This window comes from Eleutherodactylus coqui, chromosome 12, assembly GCF_035609145.1.
Source record: "Eleutherodactylus coqui strain aEleCoq1 chromosome 12, aEleCoq1.hap1, whole genome shotgun sequence".
NCBI classification, from domain to species: domain Eukaryota; kingdom Metazoa; phylum Chordata; class Amphibia; order Anura; family Eleutherodactylidae; genus Eleutherodactylus; species Eleutherodactylus coqui.
Genome location: NC_089848.1, coordinates 62,024,355 through 62,041,653, shown reverse-complemented (window position 1 = coordinate 62,041,653; position 17,299 = coordinate 62,024,355). Strand labels below are relative to the sequence as shown.

Genomic DNA, 17,299 nt, shown 5'->3' with positions numbered 1-17,299 from the left:
GCATAGACACCTATACATCTGACTTCACCAGCTGCATAGAGGCGACAGCCTAGGGGCATAGTGCTTGGGTGAGGGCTTCCACCCCTTCATATCAAGTAATCAACACTGTCTCAGTACCCAGATCCCCGCTGACCAAAACTTTTCACACGTCTGACAAGTCAAGTTGTTTTTTGTTTTTGTTTTTTTTGTTACATATATTTCTACTTGTGAATAAATTGAATCTGCGCTAATACTGTCTGCTGTGACTGGATTCATTTCAAAGTCCACAGTAGGAGCGAGGAAAGGAATTTTTTACAAAAACTTGATTTCAACCCACCGGTTAGTTTTCCTTTTGGGTCTCTTTCCGTCTGCGGCTCCCTCTTGTTGAAGGATTTCTGAGGACTTCTATTTGTATTACGAGTGAACCTGGAACACAGGTGTGGACGGGGTGTCCCAGTTTACTCCACGGGAACCCCGTTACGCTCCAGGTGAGTTACTGCATTTTTATCATATGGTGGCGTGGATCATTATTCCTGTTTTGACAAGTCAAGTGTTAACCTTACATGGGACTCAGAGTAACTGCAGTTATCGTCAGTAATGCCTCTAAAAATTCCAACTTAATGGGCTTTCCAAGACACTGTTAAGGCCCTAAAGTGAATACTTGCCTATCCCATCTAATACTGCAGCCCTAGTGCCCACTACACTGAACCCGGTAGAGTGGTCATGCGACCGTCTTTGCATGTGACAGCTCAGCCACTCAAGGCTTTAATGGTGGTTCTATGGCCATTGACGGTCACGTGGATAATGAAGGGCCTGTGGTGGACATCGGGCCTGCAGTGCTGGACGGGGAGCTGCTGGGATTGGGGAGTATGCAAAATCTTTTTTTTTTTTGCCCTTAACTCTTTCCTGGCTACTTCTAGTGATGCACTCCCATCCAAAAGATGGCATTATATGGAGGGCCTTGTGACTTACATGTTGCAATGTCACCTTTTTTAAAACAGTGGGCATTCTACCTGTTCACGCAGTGGGTGTTAGACGTGAGCACGTTATTTCAATAAAGGACACATGGGTCAGAGCCCCTCCATATGCAGACATTGTATGACTGACCTGTCTGGAGACTATAGGGGGTGTGGCTTAAGGCATATGTCTTCAATAAAGGCTATATCTGTGGAAGACATGCCAGTGACAAGTTTGTAAAGATTACACTCAAGTGGCTGACCTTAGATTTTAACTGTTTGCGGTGTTGTGACTGCCAATGTCTTTTTATGGCAGTCATAAATGGGTTTTAAACCTGCACATCTCTTATAAGGCCATGGCTTGACTAACAGCCAGGCTCCAGCTCTAACTGCCAGGAGAGGGAAAATCTTAGATCCTTTCGGTTCAACCCCTTACATGCCACAAGTTGTAGCAACTGCAGCATGTAAGCAGATGGCAGGGAGAAGAGGCTCCTCATGTCTTACCGGCATCCTGCAATGCAATCGCAAGGTACCAGTGGGTTCCTATGGGAGCATATAACACTGCTTATTCGACTCCACTTTTGCAAAATCAATAGGCTGTCATAGCGATTGTAGAATGCATTTTAAAGTAAGTGTACTAACCTAGTGATACAACAATCACATCTGTAGGTCCACTTGAGGGACTAATCTGTCAAAGTTCAATACATTTAAACTAGTAGTAAATCCCTATACAAACTTGGTATTGCGGTAATCGTGTAAACACCTAAATCGGGTAAGGAAACGGTTTTAAGAAATAGTGGACAGTGTGAAAACACCTGAAAAATGGTATTTCGGGGGATTTATTTTTTTTATCTGCCCCCACCACCCCAATGGAAAAAAAACTAATACAACACATGCTGCCATTAAAAAAAGTAAATCTTGTCCCAAAACCAAGCCTTCATATGGCTGCCAACGATTTATGCCTTGCAATGTGACTATAAAAAATGCTTGGTCCTAAAGGCACAAACTGTTGGTTGCTAAAGGGTTAATGCATCTCAGGTTTCCCATGTTAATCTGTCTAGATCCCGTTCTCATGGCTGTATCTTCAGTGCACTGGCTATTAGAGCGGCAGCTACCCCCTGCACAAGTAGATGTGCCCTGCCATCCACCTGGGTTCCATATTGCATTGGATATAGTGGTATTACAAACACACTTTCTCAGCCTGGAGTCCCTTTAGGGTATGAAAGGGGCTGGAAAGATGTCTCCAGAAGCAAAACTTCTCAGCATTCGCCCCACTACCTCTCCCATGTATTTAGGGCGAGGTGCACATGGCCCCATTGTAATAGGGCTGTGAGGACATGCATACTGAAACTCTTCACATGAAGGGATGGTCCATGTGAAAACTCCTTGCATGTCCTATTCCTGATTATCACAGATGGGACATGCTAATGCATGTCAATGTGTTACGTGTGCATAAATCAGCCGACACATGGACGGGTGCTAGTACAGCTCCTGTCCCCGAGCCTCTCCGCTGCGGCTCGCACCCAGCCTTTAAGCTACAAAACCCTGGATTTGTATCTATTTAGCCAAGGAATTCTCATTAAAGGATTATATAGTAGTGGGATAGTCCAAATTAGCTGTAAGGTGTACGCCCACATAAAGGTGATCAGGGCACTAACCAGTCATACCGCAACCACCCTGTGTGAATGTACCTAGAAAGGTGTGCTAGAGCCTCACTAGTACTTGTGGGAAGGTGTTTGCAGCTTCCACGATCAGACTGCACAAGCACATTGCAATCATGAACGCCATTGTGGGCTTACTCTACTTTGCAAGAGCAGTCCGACTTGGAGTGCTGTGATACCAGTAATGGCTGCGTTATGCAGGGAGCGACTGCTCTGGATGTAGTGGATGCAGTCTAAACATGTGGCACTTGAGTGGGAAAGAACTCTATTGAACTAGAAGTGCAAGAAACTGAGTTGCTGTGGCGGATGTGTCCAGTCCTGATGGAGGTGACCGCGGGGTTTACCAGTTATAGTCACGCACTGCGGCCGGTCAGGATATGGAAGTCCAAATAAGAGCGGATGCAAAGTTGTCAAATGTTAGACTACCCCTGTCTTTGGGATCGGCTCTAGTTTTGACTTTCTCTGCATTTTAACCTACATTTTAGTAGTTTTCCAAATAAACCACTAGGTGGTGCATTTACTCCGGAGAGGCATTCACAGGTTATAGAGCAGTGAACCTTTTAGAGACCGAGTGCCCAAACTAACCCAAAACCCACCCATTTATTGTAAACTGCCAACACGGCCATTTATGTGGAGACTATTAACTTCCCCATCCTATTTGAACGAAGGTCGTCCCGTGTGAATGCATCAATTGACTCAATGAGAATTATTCAGTGTCTGCATGCCTGACGGATGGGCTGTTCAGTTTTGAATGACGGCTGCTTACAGTGGGTGGAGAACGCACCCCGACTGCATGCTGGCCATGCTCTGAGCAATGATACCCGCTCAGTGTAACGGCACAAGCATCACTTGGACGCGCCGTCAGGCATTGTTTGCCCAACAGCTCCTCCCATGTAAATGGGGTAGAACTCTGCCTGTGTTAATGGTCTGCACGAGCGCTAACGACCTTAAAGGGGTTGTCCCGCGAAAGCAAGTGGGGGTATACACTTCTGTATGGCCATATTAATGCACTTTGTAATGTACATTGTGCATTAATTATGAGCCATACAGAAGTTATTCACTTACCTGCTCCGTTGCTGGCGTCCCCGTCTCCATGGTGCCGTCTAATTTCAGCGTCTAATTTCCCGATTAGACGCGCTTGCGCAGTCCGGTCTTCTCCCTTCTGAATGGGGCCGCTCGTGCCGGAGAGCTGCTCCTCGTAGCTCCGCCCCGTCACGTGTGCCGATTCCAGCCAATCAGGAGGCTGGAATCGGCAATGGACCGCACAGAGCCCACGGTGCACTATGGGAGAAGACCCGCGGTGCATCGTGGGTGAAGATCCCGGCGGCCATCTTCGCAAGGTAAGTAAGAAGTCACCGGAGCGCGGGGATTCGGGTAAGTACTATCCTTTTTTTTTTTTTTTTAAACCCCTGCATCGGGTTTGTCTCGTGCCGAACGGGGGGGGCTATTGAAAAAAAAAAAAAAACCCCGTTTCGACGCGGGACAACCCCTTTAATGGTGACGTCAGCGCTCATGCTGTCCTTTACCTGACTGTTGTTGGCGCTCGTGCCCACGGAAAGCTGAGTGCCCCCTGTGGACTGCGTGCCATAGGTTCGCCACCACTGTTAGGGCTCTTGCACACTGGCGATAGACTTTCTAGCAATGCGAGAGCGAGTGAAAACGCACGTCTATGAAACCAATAATTTTTAGTGGTTTCATTCCTATTAGCGATGTCTTCACTCAAGGCTCGCAGCACTAAGAAAAATCTGCGCTATCGCCTACTGTTTTCAATTGAATCGGCGGTAGCAGCGCAGACACCACTGAAAACATAGGAAGTAAATCGCACTCCCCTGACACAGCTGTCACACCTGTGGCAGAGGTGTGTGATGCTATCCCATTGCCTTCAATGGGGCCGGTGCTGCTGCCACCACATTGAAAGCAATGGGACAAAGGTATTCCCTGCAGCAATAATTTTCGAGGGTGGGGGTTGAAATATAAGCCCTACCCTGAAAATCATCCCTAGCTTTAAAAAAAAGGACAACTGAGCGTTGCCTCTGATTGGTCACAGCTCTCAGCCAATCAGAGGCAGTGCTTTCTGAAGGCAGAGATATTTCAATCCCCGGCCACCAGAAGACAGTTGAAGACCGTTGGGGACGGAGAGAAGAGCCTTACTGCTCTTCTAGGGGAGTTAATTTTGCTTTTTAAACTTTTTTTTACAGCTAGGGATGATTTTCGGGGTAGGGCTTAAGCCCCCCTCCCCAAAAATCATCGCTGCAGGGGTTGCTTTCATCCAATTTCTTCCAATGGAGCGACAGCAACGCTGGCCCCATTGAAAGCAATAGAATAGCATCGTGGACCTCTGCCACAGCTGTGACGGTCCCCACGGGGATGAAGGATTCCTCTGCCATAGCTGTCACAGCTGAGTCAGGGGAGCGCTGTGTACTCATGTTTTCGATGGGGCCAGTGCTGCCGCTGCCGGCCCCATTGAAGAAAATGGGCGATAGCGCAGATTCTTCTTAGCGCTGCGAGCCTTGAGTGAAGACATCGCAAATGAGAATGAAACCATTGAAAATCATTGCTTTCATAATCATGCGGTTTCACTGACTCTCGCATCGCAGGAAAGTCTATCGCCAGCGGGTAAGCGGTACATAGATTATAGGGCGGATACGGTACTTGTAGGGTTTATCCTACTTTAAATACTTACGGCACGTCTACAGAGTACGGCTTCCTACCGACGGCCGAGTGCGATTTTGCGCTTGTGAATGTAAAAGATACCTGCGGATGCAAGACATTTTTTTTTGTCAAAAACGTCTCCCATCATGTCCGGCGCGGCGGAGGGTCGGCGGGTATTTCCTATTTTTTTATGAGGAACCTCTGCTATGAAAACAATGCAAAGAACGTGCAAAGGACGGTAATGCACTGGAATATCGCAGCGTTTTACCGGCGTAGGGAACTGCGTATTGTTGTGTTTTTGCGCGCACAAGCCTACGCATGAACAGTTTATACACGCTGTCATGCAATAACTTACTGGTTTCTTTTTTTTACTTGTTTCCTAGCAACAGGCGTAAAACCCACTGTACATACGCAATACAGTGGTGCGTGTGCTGCGCTCCGAAAACAGTAGGGCTGCGAAACTTCCAAAAAAAAAGTTAATCCCTTGGGCATTTTTTTTTGCAAAATCTCCCTTTGGGGACGTGACAAGTTCATTTTAAGGCCTCCCTCACACAGACGGCTTTTACCGCGCCGCTGTATAACGCTACTATTGCTTTCAGTAGAGCTTCTCAGACAGCTGCGCGATCGTTGCGTTTTTCAGCTCCGCATTTTTTAGTCGGAGTCTGTTCTATTTCGGACGTTTAACGCAGCTCAACAATGAGGAAAATGGCGACCATGCTGAGATTTCGAGAATAACAAAAATGCCTAGTTTTTGACATTTTTGCCTCCATTTGGCCAGTAAAAAAGAAATCTATAGCGCCGTATACTTGAGGAATAGCGATGATATCTGATACTAGCGCCAGCCGTAACCCGTCTGTAATACAGCTCTGTTACCATACACCCATCCGGCCTTAGCGCGGCTTCACACGGGCGTATCTGCGCACGCAGAGAATACAATGCATTGATTTTAACAGGTTCCAGATTTTGCGCGTGTATTTTAGTCGTGCAAAGAAGAAAAAAAACCAAAACGCTTTATTCTTCTGCGTCCTTGCGCACACAGGTCCCTATAGAAGTCAATGGGGGAGCGCAAATGAGCGCGGAGACGCGTGAAACACTGCGCAATTCAACTGGAACAAGATCACATCTGGAACTCATTAAGACCAATTAGTCACATCAATCGGTGCATCTTTGTTGGCCGTGCGCAAATGAACATGCCTTGCGGGCGCAAAAAGTACGGTAAAATATACAGATGGGCGCAAGAAATGAACATTCATTCCAGAAGAGATGCAGTGCTCGGGCACACGCAAATACGCATACGGAAGGATTATCGTTCCTGGGAGCGAATGAGCGAACAATGTCAGATATTGGAAATATGTTATAAAACAAAACTGTGAAAGAAAAAATAAAATAACTCTTATAAATAGTAAAAAAAAAACTATCATTTCTAGGCACCCTAACGAATAAAACCCTAATTTTATGTATCAAGCTGAACCACGAGCAAAAATAACAATTATTTCACAATCTTTTCTATGGAACCCAAAATACTGCAGGCACTAAAAACGGTTAAATGTGCAACAGAGAAAAAAAAACAATTTAGGGTAATAATAGTGAATCACGTGACTGGACCTTCCCGCGCTCTCTCCACCCCTCCCATTCTGTCGTCAGTGGTTTAATCCAAAGACCTGGCGCTCTCTTCCGGAAGTGTGCGGATGCCAATAAGTGGGCGTGGTATTGCCTTGCGTCAGCTTACTGAGTCATCACGTGACAGTGGCTGGCTGCATTGCCGGGAGAGCAGTGAGAGCCGCTGTGAGTATGGGGAGTCTGCTGTTACAGTGACTGGGGGGGGAGGACGGGGGTCCTGCGATCACTGATGGAGGTCTGCACGTGCTGCTATGGACGTGGTGAAAGTGAGCATGTGGCTGCTGGTGGGGTACTTCTCACAGCTGAGTGTCTGCTACAGTTGTATCCAGTAGGTCATTCTGTGTGAGCCAAGTATCTCAGCAGCGCTGCTGGCTCATTCCTTCCCTGGTTCTCTGGATTGGCGGAGGCTCCAGCGGTTCGTCTCCCACGAGCATTACGTTATCTCCTATCCTGTGCATAGGGGAGGGTTGTAGACCCCTTCTGAGAACCCTGCCAGTTATTATTCTTTTTACTACTTTTTTTCTCTCCTTCCCACTTAAAAACCTTTTTATGATTTCTTTTTTTCCCCATTGTAGCTGCTTGAGAACTTTTTTTTTTTTATTTAATTTTTTTTTTGCAGGAGGGTTGTATTTTTCGATTCTACTATATAATGCACTAAAAAGGAAAAAAAAACGTCTAGGTAGAGTGGAATGGGGGGAAAAAGGGCATCTTTGGGCAGGGGGGTGGTTCTTGTTTTATGGCATCGGTGTACATGCTGCTGCAAAAATGAAATCCCGTTATTTTGTATGTCCGTACGGTTATAACCATACCAAACTGATAATTTTTTTTCTGTGTTGCTTTAAAAAAAAAAAATAAAAAAAAATTATATATATATGATTTATTTATTTTTTCTTAAAAAAACAAACCAAAAAACCGAGCTTCTGCCTGCCGTAACCTTCGATCAGGTTGTGTAAGGGCTCGCTCATTGTTTCTATTTGTACTCTTTTGGAGTACATACTACTTTGATTTTTATCTTGTCTTGGAACTGTGGTGACCCCAAAAAAGTGCAATTCTGGTAATGTGTAGTTAAAAAAAAAAAAACTTATAACAATTTTTTTTTTTTATTGCGTTATTTTGATTGGATGTTTCCAGCTGCTGAGATATTAAATGTTTTTTTTTTTTTTTTTGGTTAGTTTTTTTTCCCCATTATAAATATGGGAAAATGTTTTTGTTAACTTCTAATATCCTTTTTATATTTTGCAATAAAACTATTTTCACTTATTTTCCACCCCTCTAAGACTCCAGCTTGTGATCATACATTGACCTGCAGTGCGGATTTTTAAATCGCCGGCGTGTCCGTCTATGCTGCGCCCTTCTTAGCGCAGATATCGCCTCTTTCCGTAAGTGGATGAAATCTGCATGTTACTTGTGGGTAGTAAAGCGAATTTGCAAAAAGCTGCTACTTGTGCTTGTGGTCTACATGGGGTTTTGGGCTTTATATGTCTGAGGTGGCATCCTAGTACATCAGGATATCGGCTCATAGGTCGTCCCCGTGTGAAAGGGCTCTAACTTATCAGGCGCAGATGTGGTGATCGGTTCTGTCCTTTGGCACTGCAATGATCATCGCTCAGTGAATGAAGGGGGAGCGGGTCGGGGATTGTTCCCGTTTGCCCGCCTTAATTTACAGTCATCAGGCAGTCGCTCATAAGTAAACGACCGCCTGTTTACAAGGGCCGATCCATCGTTCCGTTTTTGTGTATGTAGAGACTAAGCGGAGAAGGCATCCTCGCCATTGAAAAGAATGGGGTTCGTATTGGTGCGAGACTTGTGCATCTCGGGTCACACAAATCTCGCACGGTTTTCTTGGCAGCCTTAGCGATGGTCCTCAGTAACCGCTTTCTGATCTAACAGTAAGATCGATCAGGACGTGTAAAGGTATCCTGAGCAGCAGTAGAAAGCTACCGGCTACACGGATGGCGGCCGCAGTGTAAGCCACAGCGAGGCCCCATCGGCCGCCTCCTTACCCCTGGTGCAGGGAGCCGGCTCAGTCCCCCTATGGGCTGTACGTGTCTGAAGGATGGGGCTCATTACTCTCTAGTATATGGGTGAGGGGGACCGCCGATCTCCATATCCCGTGCGTAGGATGTGAATGGTCTTTGTGGACCATCTTTATGGCCGGCTGCACACGAGCGTGACGGGCTCCGCCGCGGAATATTCCGCGGCGAAGCCAGTCACGGCGCCCCCCAGTGACCCCATACTTACCAGCGGATCCGGTGTCTTCGCTCCCGCATGACGCTTCCCCGCCCACCGCCGCCGCGTCACATGACGTGGCGGTGGAAGGCGGGAAAGCGTTTTCACGCTATCTTCTGCTGTGTTACAGCGGGAGATAGCGTGAACGGACGGCTTCCATTGACTGCAATGGAAGCCGTCAGCGCGTACACCCGCGGCAAATAGAGCATGCCGCGGGTGAGGACAGGAGATTCCGCGGTGGAATTCCGCACCGTGAGCATGGAGCTATTAGGTTTAATAGAACCTAATAGCTGCGGGCAACGCAGCGGAATTTTGCCGCGAATTACGCGGCGGAAATCCGTTCGTGGGAAGGAGGCCTATGTGCGGGAAGCCATGGGAGTCTCGTTGCTGCTTCCATAAACGGTCAGCTGACTAGTCCGTTTAGTGTGGTCAGCAACACCCAGTGTGAGCAAACGTTCAGGAGGGGAGGATGGCATCATAACCCAGGTGAGTGAAATAACAAGCATGTTTACCTGGTGAGATCTGCCGAGCTCCGCACTTCCCCTCGGCAGGATAAGGCTGCAGCCTTCTGCTCGTCTCCTCCGCCGTCTCACAACTGAGGACATCTTATGAATATCTCATGAACATCTTATGACCAGGACGGGCCATGAGCATTTGGGCTGGCATCAGTCTTATAAAAACAGGCTGAAAGAAAATCTTTGTTGCCCATAGCAACCAATCACAGAGCAGCTTTCTTCTTATCTCTGCAGTATAAGAAATGAAAGCTTCGCTGTGATTGATTGCTTTAATCTAATATATAATGATTGTGGTCTAAAGATATTGTTAGTATCTCTCAGCTGTACATAACAATTTGCCGTTGAGGGCCCCGGGAAAGCTGAGTGAATTCAATATTCCCCCTTTCTCCCTCCCAGACCTCTGATGTACCTGGGGTTATATGAAGTCCTTTGATCAGAAGTGACAGGGGGGATGCTAATCGTCCGCTGCTGGGGGGGGATGCTAATCGTCCGCTGCCGGTGAGGCGCTACACCTTGGGTATGTCTCATAGACCTCCTGATTGCAAAATTCACCTCAGAAGGAAATCTCTTAAGGGTTATTAGTCGTGTGAAGGTCCTAGTCCCATATGAATTATATCTTCAGAATCGGACGGGCCACCGGACTAAAATGCATCTACACATGTTGGGATATGAGCCTCAGAACACCCCTAAATGGCGTATCTGCGTACTTGGGTTTCATTTCCTGGTCATGCTTGGTGTCTGTGTAGATGACATCATGACCGGAAATATGCCAGGCATATATTCCTGATCGGAGGATCTCTGGAAGAGAAATGTGAAATTATGATCCCCCCCCCCCCCCCCCCACAAGCCCGATGCATACACCCCCTCCCTTCTATTAACGACATCAGAGAGAGCAGGGGGTGGTGTGTTGTTGGGGGGGGGGGGGGGGGGGGGTGGTACCTTAAAAAAAAAACTAAAAAAAAAACAGGGTTTCAGAAAGACAGATTGTCAGACTTTGCAGATATGTTACTGTTAGGCTTTCCTACTTGCTTCTGGTAACTTTATTTTCTTCCTGTTTATTTTTAAAATACTGTTAGTTTTGTGTATGCCTGTATACTTCGCATAACAACCTTTTCTGTATATTCTTGTATATTTAGCACTGCTAGTCGTTTTTGTTTTTTTTAAAGAGTAAATCTGCAATTTATTAGTCAAGCCTTGTCTGTTTTAAAACAAACCATAACTTTGAAGATTGTGTTCCTAAGTCTGGGCTCCAGCTCACCTGTAAAAGCTGGTGGTGGCAACGAGCGTGTGTGGGTATTAGAGAGCTGGAGCCATTAGATCGGCTCAGGGGGTGATTTGTGCTTTCATTTTGCATGCGTGCAGAAGCTCAGGAAAGCTGGGTGCAAATCAGTCTGTATTCTAATGACCCCAAGCTTGCAATCCCGCTAGAGTGATTGATCGAGGCTCTGCAGTGACAATTGGTAGCAGCGAGTGTGCTCAAAGTAGTCGATCCGTAATGAACAGGCAACAGAGGCGGGATCAGTCGGGGTCGCCCCTCTCTCTCCCTGACAATGATTTTCTGTTTTTGTTATGCACGGCCAGGCTACTGGAACAATCTGCACCAAATTTGTCAGATAGTTAATCCGGTGCTTTGGAAGATTTTAGACCGGGTTTCAGCTTTCTAGAATTTGCTGTTCTTGACATGAGTCACAAAAAAATCAGAATACAAATTCTTAAAGGGGTTGTCCAGTTACTGGATAACTCCGCTTCAGTGGGACTAGCTGTATTAAAATGGACTATATTTACCGCTCCGCGGCTGCCAGTATCCAGCCCTGCAGCCCCACTGTGGTCCCGGTGATTGCTGTGACAGATGTCAGAGAAAGTGAGGGGATTTTTGCAGCACTGGCGCTCATTTGCTTGTGACAGATTATGTCACAGGAAATCCGATAACCGCATCACGTTTCTGAGCTCCTGATGCCGTGGGTGCCGATGCCAGAAGAATGAGCGCTGATGCTGCAGTGATCCCCCTCACTTCCTCTGACATCTGTAACAGCAATCACCGGGATCACAGCAGGGCTGCAGCGCTGGATCCTGGCAATTGCGGAGGGTACGTATAGCTCACTTTTTTAAAAATCTAATACACGGTTCTGCGGAAGCAGGGTTGTTAAATAACTGGACAACCCCTTTAATTAAAATCTCTTCAGGATGCCACTGGAGAGATGTCAAATTTCTGTACCTAACACCCGCACCATTTTAATTGACTCGCCGTGAACAGACTGTACTTTGTTTTATCATGTTGGCTTCATATCAGCGGCAAACAATGGTTTTTAACATGTACAAATAACAGTTATAAGAAATACTTTGTGTGAACCCGCGCAATTCTACTACTTACAACGCTGAGGTAAAATGAAAGCTGCGCTGTGATTAATCGCTGCGGGTAACAAATTGTCTACTAGGGTATGTTTACAGGGGTCGGAAATTCTGTGGCAAATTCCGCAGCGTTCTGCATCGTAAAGCGGTTTTTGACTCTAGATCGTCTGCGTCGTCCCCACAGATTTCAGAAGATACTGCGCTCACCTCCAAAGTCTTCGTCTGTCCGCATGCTGCCTCACCCGGTACCCGGCAGCCTCTTCTGTGCGCAGCGCCGCTGGTCAGGTGGTGCGGAAGTGCCAATAGTGCAGATTTTGACAGTTTTTATATTTTTTGCTGCAAAATTTCCGCCCTGTATAAACACACCGCGTTCAGAACTTTGTGGGGCTGCGCTAATTTTCGTGACCCACCCCTGTAATACTAGTGTCCATACTCCAACAATCTGCGAAGACGGGAGAATGAAGACTAACGCTTGTGTCACACGAGCGTATGCGCATTTGCACAGCGCTTATGCAGAATGGGCATTGTGTGTTGGCATGTGCAAGTCCAATTTTTACTTTACTCCGCGCGCCATTTGTGCTCAGCGAATGAAAGGGCTGATATTTATTATCCTGCGCATTTGAGCAGGAAAGAACAAAGCGTGCTGTTTCTCGTGTGACGTTACTGCGCGCGCAAAATATGCGCTTGTGAGCGAGCACATTGAAATGAATGGGTTCTTCTGTGCGCACAAGACTGACAAAGGCCTTTTGTTGAGCCAATATGGCAAAGAATGTTGTGGTTCTGTGCCATGCTAGTTTTAGGCATAAATAGATGCGGTCTATGTGCCAACACGTTATTATACCCCTCCAGCGATGGCACGAGTGATGTTTGTGTATCCATGAGCTCATATCACGTGGCATTGTTGGTTATTCTGTTGCGTAACTTTCACAACTATGAAATGGCGCCAAACGTCTTCAATATCTGCTTTATGCAAATGATGACTCTTCGTCTACAAGAATCATTGGTGGGCTGTGGGAGGTCCGCCGATCCCAAGTGCAACAGGTCGGAGCCCCCTTAAAGTCCACGTAAAAGAAGACAAATTATTGTCGTGCGATCTCTGGCCACGTTTACATGGAGTAATGGCGATGTCTTACAGGCATAATTTGCGTGTTTTACGGTCTCTTCAGTACAGTTACGATCCTCCAGCGCGGATTTTGGCCACATCGGAGAATCGGAAAGTGCTTCTCATTGTTTTCAATGGGAAACCTCGCATCGCAATCGCATTCACCCCTGCGCTGTGTTTTTCAGTCCCATGTAAAGTAAAGACCAAAAATACGACCTGCAGCTCACCAGGATACTACACTGCAATACTTATGTGATGCATTTCACTAAGCCTGTGACAGCAGCCTATTAGACTCTTCAAGAGGCGGGGTCTAATAGGCTGACTTACATGGCATGGGAACCTATTGGTACCTTGTGATCATGGGGGTGCTGATGGGTGAGAGATCGCCCCACTTGTCGTCTGCTTATGTGTTGCTATTGCTTGTGTCTCTGTTCCTGGCAGTTAGAGCAGGAGCCTGGCTGTCAGTCAGCTAAGGGACCTTTCTCCGCAGGCTTCCTAGCAGATTTTGACGCGGCATTGAAAATTGGCTTTAACCCTTCCTGCGATTCCACAGCTGCGTCTTTCTCCTCATCCTGCGCCGTAATTCCTTCCCATGTGAAAGGTTGCTAAGCCTCCGCCTTAAACAGATGTATGTTCAGGTCTGAAACCCATTAATGAGTGCTGTAAAAAGGAGTAGTGGTGGTCCCTAAGGGGTTAAAGGGGTTTAGCCTTAAAGGGATTTGCTGTAAATCAGGTGTAATCCCATTCCCAGCAGTTTAATTTGCCCTCGTGCCGCACCCTAGGCAGTGAACCATGGTTATGGTTCGCTTAAAGCAGATTTTCCTCAGTGGAAGATCCACAGCCAATCTGCACAAAATCCACAGTGACAAAAAACAGAATTATTGATGTGGTTTTTATTGTGAATTTTTGTACCAAAATGCTGTGAATTTGCTGCAGAGAACATTCTTTGCATCACAAAAGGTGAAATTGGCGGCGAACATTTTGATATCCTGTGGATTTAAAATCCACACACATTGCAATTCCACAGCAATTTTTTTTTCTGCGTCCCATGAATGCAGTTTATTAAAATCGCATCCCCATGTACCGTAAATCCTGCGGGATTTCCATTCGGATTTTCAGTCTCTGGAACTAAAATAAAAATTAAAAAAAAAATCCATTTTCTGACAGCAAGTAGAGCTTTTGAATATTGTGACAGCTTTAAGTACAACTGTAAGATTTAAGGATTATACTTCACTCATACAATACCAGAAATGGTGTGTTTTGGGGTATTTATAATTTTTTGACTGAGTTACACTTTTTATTTCTAACATCAGCTTTTGACTGCCGTGGAGCCCTGTGAGCCCCGGAGATCCCCGCTGAAGAGTCCTGGGTGGTGGCAGCGTTGTCTCTGCCGGGGGCTGTTCTCAGTATTAGTGGCTTCCCAGCTGTCAGGTGCGCTTAGATGTGTCATAAAAATCTGGCCAGTACACCAAAAAGTCCAAACTGGGGAAAACCCGTGATGTTCCCTTCAGTGATTGGAAATGGCTGATAATGTAGAACTGGAAAATAAGCTGAGCGGCGGGAGGAAACCGCTATCATACACCGCAATCATACACCGCATTAGTCAGCACTGATGGGCCGGGATGGAAACGCATCCAAAGGGGTTTATGAGGAACAGATCTAATTAAAGCGTTCCCAACAAGTAAAACCACTTCCAAATATATGGATGTGATGGGCACGGTTAACCCCTTAGTGACCGGACTGTTTTGTGCCATAAGGAACAAGTGACTTTTATCATCACATTGCAAAAGGCATAATTCCCTGACATAGCATTTTATTCAATAACGATTGGCATTATATTCAATGACAACTTTGGGGTTCATATCATGTATTGTGGACTTTTTCTTTTTTTGGTGGAGAGTGGAAAAATGTCCATAAACTCTGCCATTCTTTTTACAGCATTCACTATTCAGTAAAAATAACAATTTTCTTATGTGGATCAGCACCATTATTGCGATACCAACTGAGGCGGCCTGCAGATGGCCGGGTCAGATCCCGCTGCGAGAATTCTCGCAGCAGGACCCAACCCGAGCCCCTGCAGGGACCAGCGCAGCACTCACCTCTCTTGTGGCTCCGGCACATGCGCAGAGCGGAGCCCTCGGCCGGGGAGTGACATTTCTGTGCGGGCCCTTTGCGAACCCCGCACAAGAATAGAGCATGCCGTGATTTGTTTTCCACCTGTGATTTCACGCAGACAAATCGCGGCTGTCTGCCTAGGATTGCATTTTCTAATGCAATCCTATGGCAGCGGCCAAGGGGCGGGAATTCTACGGGAAATCCTGCTGCGGAATTTCCGTCCATGTGCAGGGGGCCTTTATATAGATCTTTTTAAAATTTTTTTTTTTCTCTACTCTTGCACAACAAAAACGCACTTTGTATTTCTCTTTCGCTTTTTAGAATGAGACGATACATTGTTATTTCTCCAACAGCTTTTTGAGGGCTTGTTTTTTGCGGGAAGACTTGTAGTTTTTATTCGCACCATTTTGAGATGCAAAAAAAACTTAGCATTTTTTTTGGGAGGCAAACGAGAGTTTCTAGCATTACTTTTTAAAACTCTTTTTACGACGTTCACCATGCACAATGAAGAGAAAATATTTTCATTCGCTAGTAAGAATGCAGTAATTCCTTTTATGCATTGCCTTTTAAAAAAATAATTAAAAAAAAGTAATAAAATAAAATTTGCACATTTCAGTAATGTAAAATGTTTTTTATTTTGTGTGGAAAATGCATACTTTAAAAATCGTTTTTTCCAGGGCGTCATCCCGACGGCCCCATTACGTATGGAGGTTGCCCTCTGACCCAGGTAGGGACAGGAAGAGTTTAAAAGCGCCTCCCCTTTCCACCCATGCTTTAGTGTCTTCCTGTCCCTATGGTGGGACAAAGGAGCAGCTACCAAGCAGGAAGAAAGAAAATCCTTACCGCACGCTGTGTGATCCCCCTGGGGGGTAGAGGTCGGGGCCGCACACTCTCGAGTCCCTGCATCCCCGACCTGCGCCGCCGATGGAGCCGTAAGTCGCCTCAGCAGCGCTGGTCTCCCTCGCACGGTCCGCTTGTTCGGCAGCGGCGGCCTCCCTGGTCCTCGGCGCGCATAGCGGTGACGTCATCCGGCGTGGTGACGTCACGCGCTCAACGTAGGGTGTGTGGCTACCGGCGAGAACCTGGAAATGGGCGCCAAATTCAAAAATCCTCCCCATATAAGCAGGCTAAGCTCCATGGAGGATCCTGCTGACTGCCAGACAGTGTATGTGAGTATGTCTACCCGCGACAGCTCAGCACGAGAGGGAGAGACTGAAACCCTACAAACTGTAAGTAGGCTATATGCCAAAATGCGCAAAATGGTCACTTGTACAAGTATGGATGCATATATGTTCCCTTTTTTCTCTCCCCTCTCCCCCACTTTGCATGGGTAGATGGATAAGGAAGGTCCAAAGAAAACGGACCTGAGAAAAAATTTTTTAAAAAATGCGTCCTCTGCAGCAAAAGGCTCGAGGAAAATTATAAAAAGCCCCTATGCGAGGAATGCACGGGGAAAATACTTGCAGAAGAAAAAGCGGCGTTTAAATCTGATATCTGCTGTATGATCAGGGAAGAACTGCAGGCCTCCATGGCGTCCCTTCCCCAGGCCCAGCCAGGTCCGTCACGGGTCCCTAAAAGGCCAAGGCAGACCGAAATCGGCAAGCTCACTCTCTGGTGAATCACTGGAGCTCCTGTCTGAAGGAGAATTAGAGGACCCACCAGTTCCCATAGAAGATGAGAGAAAATATTATTTCTCATCAAGCGACATTGCGCACCTCATCAAGGCGGTGAGGGAGACAATGCAAATAGAAGAGGATAACCCGCCTAGGGCAATCCAAGATGAGATGTTCGGCGGCCTCCGATCCAGGAGAAAGACCATGTTCCCGGTCAATCACACCCTGCAGCAAGTGATCGCGGACGAATGGCAAGAGCCGGAAAAAAGAATAGCGGTTTCAAGAGAAATCCGAAACCGGCTCGTGTTCGCTACTGAGGACGTCCGCCTGTACAGGGAGACCCCTAAGGTGGACATCCAAATTGCAAAAGTGGCCAAGAAAACCCTCTTGCCCTTTGAGGACACTTCCCAGCTGTCTGATCCCATGGATAAAAAGATCGACGGATTAATGAAGAAAGCCTGGGAGGCAACATCCCTTACCATTGAGGCCAACATAGCCTCAACTTCTG

At 46.7% G+C, this 17,299-nt stretch overlaps 1 protein-coding gene across 1 annotated transcript in view; it reads left to right on the top strand.

The window, feature by feature from the left end:
- The first annotated feature begins 6,977 nt into the window (after positions 1–6,977).
- SNX10 (sorting nexin 10) overlaps positions 6,978–17,299 on the top strand; it is a 51,906-nt gene continuing 41,584 nt past the window's right edge. The window contains exon 1 of the mRNA XM_066584522.1: positions 6,978–7,033. The gene's annotated coding sequence lies outside the window, so the exon portion shown is untranslated. The remainder of the gene's footprint in view (positions 7,034–17,299) is intronic.